This window comes from Lissotriton vulgaris, chromosome 4_1 (assembly GCF_964263255.1).
Source record: "Lissotriton vulgaris chromosome 4_1, aLisVul1.2, whole genome shotgun sequence".
NCBI classification, from domain to species: Eukaryota; Metazoa; Chordata; class Amphibia; order Caudata; family Salamandridae; genus Lissotriton; species Lissotriton vulgaris.
This window is the reverse complement of record NC_141691.1, coordinates 1,419,940,486-1,419,952,828: the sequence shown is the minus strand read 5'-3', so window position 1 is coordinate 1,419,952,828 and position 12,343 is coordinate 1,419,940,486.

Genomic DNA, 12,343 nt, shown 5'->3' with positions numbered 1-12,343 from the left:
AAATATATGCTTTCAGCCACAGATACTTTTTTCTGCTTAAGTCCTGTGCCAACTATCACCTAATAATGACCATGAATCAATTCAATTCAAAGACTGCTGTATTCGATTTTGATTAAAAACCATAAAAGCACAGTAAAAAAGATTTTAAAATGTTACCAAAATAGTTACATAATCATTACTATAAATCATCATAATACAGTTTACACCATACACGTTTAAAAGCAGCTCATGGTATATACATAGAAATGTTAGACTGGCTCAGACAAAAATTATAAATTAAGTCATTGTAATCCTGTGTCTGATTACAGCCTTTAAAAATGACGACATGGCCAACATAATCAATTCATTTTCCAAGATTTTAAGCCTCAAAAGTGCTGTTCTACATTGTCAGAGTCCCCACTTCTTCAGAATAGATATTAGGAATCTTCTCCTTGGGAAATTATAAAATTTACAAAATTAATGTAACATCGATTGAATAGAAATATCATCGCATGGACATAGAGGCAGATTTTTAGACCAAGAGTTTACCTCTGGAAATGTAACCAGTCTAAAAAATGTCCCCCGAAAAAAGGGTGTAAGTAACATGCGTGAATAGCAACTTTGGATCTGTCTTTAGTATGGTTGAATTCCCTGGCTTTGCAGAATCAGGTGGTTCTCCATAACTGAGATCTTGCATTTCTCTGTAAGCCAACGCGTGTTCTAAACAAATTTCTTTCAAGTTCTTCCTTGATACGGTTTCTAAACAGTTTGGAGAATCAAAATATTCTGGGTAACTAATGTCATAAAATAATTTTTTTACATACTTGATCCAAGAGATTCTGGTAACCCCCTCTAGATTGAGGCAACCCTTAATTATGTCTCTTAAAACCAGTCTCGACAGAGGACCACACCTTATGCCACAGTAAAAAGGGATTAAGTTTGATAATATCCGATATATATGGCAGGCCAAGTTCCTTATGGCATGCGTAAGTAGAAGTGGAACCCGGGACAGCTAAGAGATAGCGCAAAAACACGTTCTCACAAAGTTGTATTTTGTGAACTTCCACTATTCCCCAGATCTCCGCACTATATGTCGCTGTGGATACACATTTGGATTTGTATATATCCACAAGCTCTGGAACTGGTCGCCCACCCAACTTATTGGAAAAATTACGAACAGCACCTATGGCTCTGGAGAAAGACAATTTTCTCACATGTGCCGCTGATGACCATGAGCCTGATTTCTCAAAGTTAATACCAAGATACGAGAATCTATCAATCGTATCTATTTTAGTTTTTTCAATAAAAGTTTTACATGTGAATTTTATATCTGAGTCTGTGCCATGATTACTGCGTCGTCTGCGTATAATAGGGGACTGGGGTATTCTTAATCTGAGGGTAGTCCTGCATATCCTGAACCAAGTGGGAACCTACACTATTTATGTATAGGTTGAACAAAAGCGGTGCGAGTATACATCCTTGTCTAACTCCCTTGTTTATGCTGAACTTGGCTGTACCTTCGCCCCGCTTCCCATACCGCACCCTTGCCCCCACCCCCGATATAACTCCTTAATAAATAAAAGCAAATTCAGGTCCACAACCATTTGTGTCAAGGTACTCCAGAGTTTATCATGATTTAAACCATCGAAAGCTGAACTCAGATCGACAAACGTAAGACACTATTTTTCTCTTTTGGCTGATACATATTTAGCTATGATCAGCGCTAAGTTTAATCCTTGTTCTGTTTTTCCGAGTTCTTCCCTAAACACACATTGGAACTTCGAAAGTATGCCCCTTTCTTCCACCCAGAGTTGTAAACTATTTAAAATAACCCTCCCAGCAACTTTCATAAGTGAGTTCAGTATTGATATTGGACGGTAGCACTTAGGTTTATTTCGGTCTCCCTTTTTGAAGATGGGAATCACAATAGCGTCTAACCACGTGGGAATAAACCTATGTTTATTACAGCTATTCAAAACATTGGTTAGGAGTGGGGCCCATAGCTCAGTGTTAGACTTGTATATGTCCACTGGCACACTCTCAGGTCCTAGGGCTTTCCCTGCGGCACTCTCAATAATGGCAGTTAAAACTTCTGCGAGTGAGAATTCAATGTTCAGGGGGAAAGACGCCTGAATAATATTTTCATCTCTCTCCATTATGCCAGTTCCCTCACTCTGGGTTAGGACATCTGCCTGATAGAGGTCCTTGAAATAATTAACCCATCTATCTTCCGTGATCGCCACATCAATTATATCGGTTGCTCTATCTGCAAAAAAAGGATCATTAATAGCCTTCCAAAAGCCCGTGTTGTCCTTGGTTATACAGGCTTGATGTAATGCCTGCCATGCTTCCGATTTCAACTGACATGCGCTTTTTGATTGCTCGTTGTTAGTCCGTTCTAGCCATCCTCACTTCGTCCTTGCTTCTCGTCTCACATTTTAATACCTTCCGTAAGTGGGCATGGGCCTTGCTATAATCCCTATCAAACCACCCCTGTGCCTTAGTCATGCCCTGTTTCTGTATCCCAGTGAGAAGTTTTCGTATTTCCTCAGTAATTCTGAGGAAAGTTTTGAACACTAGGGCATTTTCGCCTGTCTTCACTAGACAAGTTTCGAAATCCTTATATTTATTTTTTACAAGGGTTTCAAGAAAAGCTGTGGGTTCCACTTTAGTCCATTTTATGGCACATCCATTTGTCCTTGCAAGATTTAATTTATAATTGTATGTTGGTTCTTTTACTTTGGAACTTTTTTTACTCCCTGCAAGGTAAAAAAGTAGCCTGTTCAGAAAGTGGTCGCTCGTCACTATTTTGCATGTTTCACAAGTAGAAACATGACAAGAATACCGGTTTGACATGAGACCAAAGTCAATTACTGATTTGCACCCCCTCCCGATAAAAGTTGGCTCAAAGGGAAAAGGGGGATACATAATTCATTTGCAAAACCCAAGTCGAATTGAAAGATTAGTTCATTCAGCCAGTTACCCAGGGTAGTGTGGGAAAAGTGTGTTAAAGGGTCATCTTTGTCTTTACCCAGACCACAAATGCCCAGATGGCTATATGGGCATAGGAAACAGTTAAAATCGCCAGCCCATATTACGCACATGTCCCCAGACAGATGTTCTTCAATGTGCTTCAGGGTTTTACATAACTCTTCTAATACCTTACTAATTTCCGATTTCGGGATATTATTATAAAAATGTATTAGGACTGTTACCTTTTTTTGCCTCACAGCTTACTAGCAGTATCTGATAATATTCGTATTCATTCTCAAATTTCACTACCAAATCATTCAGAAGGTTAGACACACAAGTACATAATCCTCCTTTGTTACGTCCCCTTGTGCTCAGACTAGCAGGGGTATGGAATGTGCGATAACCATTTGTGTGTGGCCTCAGTTGCCCATGATTCCTGCAAACAGATGATGGAATAATCCTGTATAAATGTTAACCAAGAGGGGTCCCTTACCCTAGAAGAAAGCCCAGCGATGTCCCGCGATATCAGCTTAAGAATATTACCCAGTTCTGGTTTATTAATTATTGGGCTTGAAGCTACTTGAGTGGTAACATCTCCTAGTGGGCTACTTATCTCACTATACAGTTCAGCTGTAATCAGTCTGTATTGGCTAGCATGATGTTTACTTTCCAAGGTCTCCTCCCTATCTCCTCTTTTCAGGGTTGTAATAGGCTCGGGGTGAAGTTCGCACTCACGTGTAAGAGTATAAGATGGTTAATTTCAGTAGCAACAATAGTATACCCTGTTTCCTTGCAGGCATCGGCTATACTATATTTTGTACAATTTACTGGCCCCAGATAACACATTGATTAGATTGTTGTCTCGTGACCTTAACCCCTCTATCGAGAATGGATGCGCTCTGGTGGTTAGTGCTAGTTGGAGTTAGTCAATCCACCATATCAAGTACACTGTACCTGTTGCTAAGGGGGATACCGGAGACAAAACCGAAGCCATCTAGCCCAGTCCTGTTTCTCACATTATTTTCCCCAGAACCCCTTTCAAAGACATTTCCATTACAAGCAGGGTTCACTTTTTGTATTTGGCGGGAATAGAAGTAAGTACGGTCAAATGGCTGAATTCTAGTTCTTGTGGTATGGGTCGACCTCTCACAAATGTATCGCACTACTCGCCTATCTTTAAAATTTATGACAATACAGTCACCCGATATATCTTTCCTTCTCCTGCCCACCCAAATTACTCTGCGTGCAAACAGAATTTGGCTGTGCATATGTGAAGGGAGGGGTCTGTTGGTATTCAGCCAGTGAATTGTTTTATTCTTCAGTTTAACAAACGATTCCACACTACCCTTATCTAGTTCTGGGACCCCTGCCAGGAAAACAACATAGGGTACAGACTCGGTTGGTAAATCAATTTGTGGTAGCAGATTCTCGTGCTCATTGGTATTAAAGGTCCCTTCTGTCCCCCCTGCAGGGTTTTAACTGTACCCCCTCTCAGTACATGATGGTCTATATTTTTGCCCTTTGCTGGGGCCATAGTTCCCTGCGAAACTGCATCATCCTTGGCACTCAGTCCGGTTCCAGCACAGTCCCGCAAAGTGCCTTCCATGGGATCATGTTCCGATGTATGGGGAATCAAATTAGGGACGGAAATGTTCCTTGTACCACTTGACGACAGGTTCTTATCTTGATTAATCATTGGCAGGTTCCTCTTAATGCACTCAAGATTTGATATACTCAATTGTTCAATTTCTTTAATTTGTCCTCAATTGACGACAGTTTTGCCAGGATGGCTGTATAGAAGACTTAATAAGTCTGCCTACTTTTAACAAAAAGCCCTCATCCAGCATAGGCGGAAGACCACCAGAAGGGAATATAGAAGAAGTACTTGGTGCCGCCGTCTGGTGCCCAAGGATAATGGGTGCAGCACATGCCGAGTCACCCATATTGTTTGCTTTAGCCACCTTAGGGATTTTTCCCTTTGAGGCGCCCCCACCTCGCTTCCTCTTTGGCATCGCTCTAGGTATATGCCCTGGTGGAGGTGGCGCAACCTCTGGAGCAGTCATCGTAGTGGCTACCCTGCCAGGTAGTTATTGGTGTGTTGAAGTTGCATTGGGCCTGCACGCTGGGGGCCCCATGAGTCCTGGTATTTACCATATCCTCCAATGTTAACTACTATTGTGACTTAAGGTCACTTGTTCAATAATAGCATTTGTGTGTCGCTCCGGGGTAGCAACCAACATTAGGTTTCCCAAAGAGGATCGTTTACCGAAGGATGGATTCTGAGAGGGGCGGCGCTCCGTAAGTTCGATTTTATGCGCCAGTACCGAAGTGGCCCTTGTGATAAATTGGTCAAGTGTCCCGGCCACATAGCCTCCCGTTGCAGCCTTCCTCCCCTTCCCTACACATCCAGCCATATCAGGCTTGTTGAAATACTGGGGTTGTACAGATAAAATGGTTTAGGGAACACACACAAATACATAAACTTACTTTGCCTTTCAGATTGTCGATGTTAGAGGGGGGGCCCAGCTGCCTCCAACGGACTCAAACGGACCCGCCCTTGTCCCGGGCTTTGCCCGTCGTGCGCCCACGCGCGTCCCGCAAAGCAGGGGCCGCGAAGAGTGCTGTAGCGCTTGTGGGCGGGCGCAAGTGTGCTCAAGGCTCCTGGACCTTGGAGTCCCGTTGATGCAAAGGAGGATTATAGCCCCAAACAGGGTTCCTCTCCTACGAGCGGCACCCCAAGTAGTTTGTTCTAAAAGTTCTTTGTGGTTTTAACTGTTTCTTTCACAGTCATTCGCTTGTACTCAAAACTTCATTTCCTAAAATGCAACATTTCTGGGTTGATCAATCCAACATCATTTCCATCATCCCTATGCATTTCGGTTTGAAGCCTTCCTCAGAGGAATGTCTGTATGTTGAAATTACGTGTTCCTCACTTCAGAAGCTACCACGTTTGTTCCATGAATCCCTTCAGCCCTCTGTGCTCCAAGAAATCAGCCTGGAAGTCCTGGATCTGCGTAGCCTAACGTATTTCTGAAGGGTATGCCGAAGCTGTAGATCTCACCCATGTCGTACTCTGTGCACAATTGATGGAACCACTTTCTTCCAATAGGCAACCATATTTTTTCAGTTCAGACAGTGCTATTGGGTCCCTTTGTCTGAACCAGTCTAGTAATTTGTCTTTGAGAGTCTAATCACTACCTAGTATGGACAGGCAGAGTCTCCTCCACTGATGAGCATGTTAGTTAAAGTGCACTAATAGTTTACTCAGGTAACAGTGTTGCAGGAAAACTAAAACAAAGAAAGACAAGATTTCTCTTGGCAAGTCAAAAGCAGGTTTACTGTCTGGGCAGGGAGAGTAACTATCCCCACGCAGGTCAACAGCTGGTCTCAATTTGCTGCTCTCAAGCAGCCTCTTGTATTCATGAAAATCTGCTGACATTACAATTATTTCAAAAGCCAATAACCGGTCAAAGAATACATTAGTAAATCATAGACTTTTACATTCACATCACCTGTGTCCTTTAAACTTGAACGTATTTCAACAGTGGGTTTATGCTGTTCCTCCAGCAAGGTGCTGTTTGGAGTCTCAAGTGACTTGGTCCCACTATACCCTAGAAAAGGCAAAGGTGGGAATCCATATGTTGGATCATTTAATGCTTTCACACACCCTTTAGGTGTCATGCTTCATCATCTGGGCTGCTCCTCGTTGGGTTGGCGGTGCAATACCCAATGGGCTCCCTGAAAAGGGGCTCTTTGTCAGATCTTCTTTCCAACTGCCGTGTGATGAAGTGCGGGTATTGGGTCTGGACTGTGTAGATGCAGTGTAGTGATGTAAAATAGCACTGGGAGTACCTAGAAGGACAAATCTTGTTCTGGGGGTCTCCTGTTCTAATTAAAAAACAGTGTGTAAGGCACTCGCCCGAGGGATTCCTCGCGAGGTGGTGTCCTTGCTAATATGTGTTGGTCAACATGTTTTTCGCTATTGGTTCAATAACCCTGCAATTCCTCAGGACCTTAGAAAGAAGCCGTCTACAATTCATGTTTAAGAGGCATACAAAATTGCACACTCAGGTAATGTATTTACCCAAAATTACCTTTAACCTGCCTGGATCTACCTGTTAAGGGAAAAAAAAGTGTTACAGAAAAGATTTGCGATATTGTAATTGATCACATGTACCATGAATGTTTCATTGTGACTCCAGAGCATACTAATGCTAAACGTGTGTGAACGCCGTCAGGCGTATGAAGGACAGTTATAAAAAAAATTGCAAAGGTTAAACACAGCAGTGGTGGTTGTCCGCAGTGAGCTATGGTGACTATTGCCCCTGTGGAAGAACAATAAATTGGCAGAAGAAACACCTTCAGGAAGGACTCACCCAATGGTTATGGTCCCCAGGCTTCATCAGTGCCCGGTGTAATTACGCACAAGGCTTAGCTCCTGTGGGTGAACTGGTGTTGGGGCGATAAAAACATGATATGTACAACCATTGTAAACAGCACATTGTCTGAGCTGTGACACATCAAAAATCCCCAACCAACAATAGGCTGCCTTCACGAAGGTATTATGACACTATTGTTTTCATTCTGTAACATGGTAAAGAAAAATACATTGTATCAACTAAAAGTCTAACAGAATTGTATAGCTTTGTGGTAAGGACTGTGTTTGGGCTCACAATTAAAAAGTTATTATGCTGGCCGTTAGTATCATGAGGCGGTTGCTTCAGAGACTGATGTGGGCATACTCCATGTTAACACGTACACTGTTCCCCCGAAGCCTTGTGGAGTTGTAGGCTAACATGCGGCAGCAGTGATGTGGCAAAGCGTGTGGCTAATTCAATAGGAGACTCAGATTGAGCCGACAGATTCACTTAAGGCGGCAGTTGGAGAGGAACATATTGGGCTATGGCAACGAGCATGTAAGGGAAGTTACAATCATGCATGAAGAAGACTCCTATCAATTACGCTTGCAGGCGAATGCGTAGTGCTGCTCTGAGGGTGGCAGTTGTCATGTCTAGGGTGCCCTGGATCAATACAGCAAGTGGAAATGTTTTAACACTTACGACAGCGGTGTTCCATTTCACTGCGTGTTTAGAGAAAACAGCGTGTGGGGAGAGCTTAAACCCATGAGCCCGCAGTGTACCAATAAATAGCATGCCTCAGAATAACCGCGTCGGAATTCATTTAGAGTCCGCGGTCATGAGTGTGGCGTTCAGGTATCACACCACCTCTGCTGAGAAATGCATAAAACTTAAAACACGGGCGGGCCGTTCTGGTAAACGAGTAAAATGCGTGATAGCGAGCCCTTTGAAAGCTCGTGTTTAGGTGGCCATGGTGCGCTGTTTGTTACAAAGTGAAAGTTCGCCTAGCATCTGGAAACAGCTATAGTGGCCATAAAGTCACAGAGCCTAGGCGGGTTTCTCACGGTTGCCGCGTAGTGCGTGCGTCCCTAGACCTGCCCTCATCCACCGGGTCCAGGAGGTGCCTGTGTTACCATCGATGTGAGATTAAATCGAACTCCCAGAGGTCATGTGATGGGTCACATGGTGTAAAAAGGGGGAGGGGATCTCGCCATGTTTGAGTGGTGGCTATTTCTAAATAGGTTAAACGCAATAAGATGGAGTGGGCTGGGATCGTGTGTGGTTTAGAGTATGATACAACTTGTTATGTTACTAGAGCTTGCACTAACGTCACTGTACATACTGTACATAAATCCCTGTTTTTTTCTGCAAAAAATGGTTTTTAGCCCTACTTATTATGTCTGCTGCCCAGCATAAGATCTGGGGGAGCGTCATGTTCCCTTGATTGTAACTTTTCTTGACTGTTGGCAAAGAGGATGTGTGCGATGAGTGCCGTTCAATATGTGTAAATCGGTGTCTCTGTGAACTGTGTATATGGCAGTGGCCGTTTCAACCTAGTGTTACTGGTCTTGCAAGAGGCAAATGATGTCTGTTTGGTCTAGGCACATATGCAGAGAGGTAATATGGACAGATCTACAGCATGATATCAATTGTAGATGCTTTTCAGAGTCTCATATCCAACTCTCTTGCTGAACTAATAGTCTGTACAGCTTTTATGACATGTTGTACAGGGAGCTCCAGGGTATATCCTCATTTAAACCATATTAGTGTGTCGATAAGCGGTGTATCCATCTTTGTTCTCTGATAAAGAGGTTTCTCTTCGAAATGTTGGGGGAGGCTTCCAAAATGACCCACTTGAGGTAATCTGGTGTATACATTTTGTCCCGGTAGTGGGTACACATCTTGGTATTTGTTTTATGGCAGCGGAAATTGCTGCAGTTTTCAGACATACGCTGTTTAATCATGTGCTCATTCCTACATAGTAGAGGTTGCAAGGGCGCGTGAGTAGATACATACAATTTGCAGAATTAGTTTCTGTGGGTGCGCATCTCCCACACAAAATCGTTGTTCAGCGTGATGTTTTTATGGATGTAAGTGAACGCACATGCAGTGCATGAGCCACATGGATAGTGGCCTGTGACTGCTGGTAATTGCCACAATGTTCCCTGTTTGTTAATGGCCTTAGGTTTAGGTCCAATGTTGATGAGCATATCTTTCAGGTTTCTCAAACGCTTGAATGCAAACCGTGGGTGCTCAAGTTGTAGTGACCCTGTCTTAGGTAAATTCCAATGTTTTTTCAACACCTTAGTTGGTTGGATATTGGCGTGTAAGTCGTCACACAGGTCAAAGTTTCTGTTTCGACTATTTTTCTTCTCTAGCAGACTTTCTCTATTGTTGATTTGTGCTTTCTTTCTTGAGAGGGTGATGCTTTTCAGAGGATAATCTCTGTCCGAGAGATTGTGTGCAAGGGCTGCTGACGCCGTCTTGTAGTCATCTACTGAACTACAATTTCTCCGTATTCTGAGAAACTGCCCAAATGACATCAAATTAAATTGACATTTGGAATACTATACTACAGCAGTTCTGTGCCAACTTGGAGTTCTCCTGGGACACCAGCATGCCTTTTAGATAAGCTTACAATCCCTATGATTGAAGGGGGAGTACATAAATGGTGACAAATCGTAGAGGACAACCTAGCCCGCTGAGAGTCTCTAATAGAAATCACAGAGGCTAATCTGTTGAAGTTCAAGTATTACCAACTTGCAACGGGAGTAGGCAAAGATAGAAAAGGTAATCGCTTTCGAGAGGACAAGATACAAAGAAGATCACTTCAGGAAAAGGAAATTACCAAGTGGTATTGGATGTTAGTCCAGGCAGGAGAGGAAGAATGTATTTTACCCGCGGAGATCTGGAAGAGGGACCTGCCAAGTTCTGACATGGAAACCTTGTTGCAAGTATTGTCTTTGGTCATCTATTAAATCTGTGCCTCTCAGGAAAAAACGTTTGTTTAGAGTGCATAAGCATACTGGATGTCAAGTAAGCTGTCCAAGCTGGGAAGTCCGGAGGCAAGGACGTGACCCAAAGTGCAGCGAGGAAAAGGCTGATGATGTCCAAATATTTTGGCAATGTCCCTTGATCTAGCTCTTTGGCAAGAAGTTGGAAAGGTGCTCTCGGATATAATGTGCCAAGAAATCAAGACAAGCCTACCTGTCACTGGTTATTTTTGGGGTTGTTAATGGGGGGGAGAATCCCTTGAATTTTTCCAAGACCCAAAAATCCCTTATTTTTGTATTAATTTTGCTTGCACGAAGAGAGGTATGTCTGAAGTAGATCCTCACTAGCCCCCCAATGGTGTGAGATCAGGTAACATCAGCTCAAATGGAAAACAGTCTAGATCATAGTAGCCCCGCCTCCCCACCATAAGAACAAGATTTTGGGACAGATCGGAAGGTTGGCAATAAACTAATCGCTTTAATAGATCCACCTTATTTTTTGTAAAATGCTGAGCTCCAGTAATTATAAATCAATGAAATAAAAGTTGAAGGGGAGTTTGTCTCGAGGGTCACACATAGCACTCCTATTTTTAAACTGCTCTGCGTATGAGGTGTGGGAACCCGTTTTGTGGGGAGTACACTGCCCCTGGGTCTCCAGGTGTCTCTTGTGAGAGGTGCAGGACTCTTGTTACTGCACCAGAGTTTACCAGACTTTTTGTTGAACAATTAGGACAGTTCGAGGAAAAAAAGCATTTAAACGGTCAGGATGGCTTTCAGCTGCTATGAAGAAATGTTTTGTACTTGCACAATCTGATAATTGATTTATGGCATAACTAATGTCTGTTTTGCTTGGTTGATATAGTTATACTCGTGCTCCCTACCACTAGAATGCTTTGTTGCATTCTGTAAATTGAATGTATTGGTTATTTGGTGTTCGTAACTAGGTATAGTAAAGGGTTCCCCCTCTCATTCCTCTGAAAGATACGAAGGGCCAGATTTAACAAGGCGGTTGCGTTGCCCTTGTGTCTCGCAAGGTGACGCAAGGCAGCACAATTCCTTAATTATCATCTACAAAGCCACACAAGGGGTGATTTGTGCCATCTGTGTGGCTTTGGAATGAAAATTAATGCCACACAGTGGCTTATGTTGCATTTTGTTATATTTCGAGCTGGTATGCGTTCCTTGGGTGGGACGTGGGTGTTCCTGTACATCCAGCCATGGATTTGATACAATCCAGATATACAAATTGCATTAAACCTGTGATTGTATTAAATTGATATGCCACCCTGAGTATGAAAGGAGACAAAGAAAATGCCACCTTTGTTTTGTTTATGTGCAGAACTGTATCCCTTCCTACACAAAAACAATCCTTCACAAGGGTGCCTGCTTTGGAAATAGGCAGCACACAGTGCACTATAGCTAGGCGTGAACACATGTGCACCATATCTTTGTAGCTATGGCACTTTCTGCTCTCTGTTTCACACATTTCAGCTCAACAACTTTGCTAACTGCTCTCCATTGTCTGAAATATTAGGAAATATGCCTCTAAGTTGTTTATAGTTAATGGGACACAAAAATGGAACCTTTGGGTCTATGGTCAATTAGTTGTGTCCTTAATGACAAAGGAGCATCCCTTTCATTGGATGGTTTCATTCACCCACCCGAGGGTGGCATGTTTCATCATTGGCAAACCTCCTCGTATTGTGATGCCTAGTCACCATACAGGCTACAACCACATCCCTTGGAGGGAGGAGTTTAGGAATGTTTTGAAAGTAAGAGGTATATTCTAAATACCCAAATGAGGAGCCAAGGATGGTGTGGGCAGCTGAGAAAGGTAACAAAGAGTGATATAAAACGAACTCCAGGTTTCGCAGCAAAATGCTTTGATTGAGCGACCCTGTGCCAGGGTTAAAAACAGTGTGGCACTGCGGGTAAAATTAGAGCCACTTGTGTGTCACAGAAGGTCGACATGGTTCAGCCTATGACCCGGATGGTGTCTTGGCTTTCTTCAGGACCAAATACTGCTGCTGCTTGATGTGC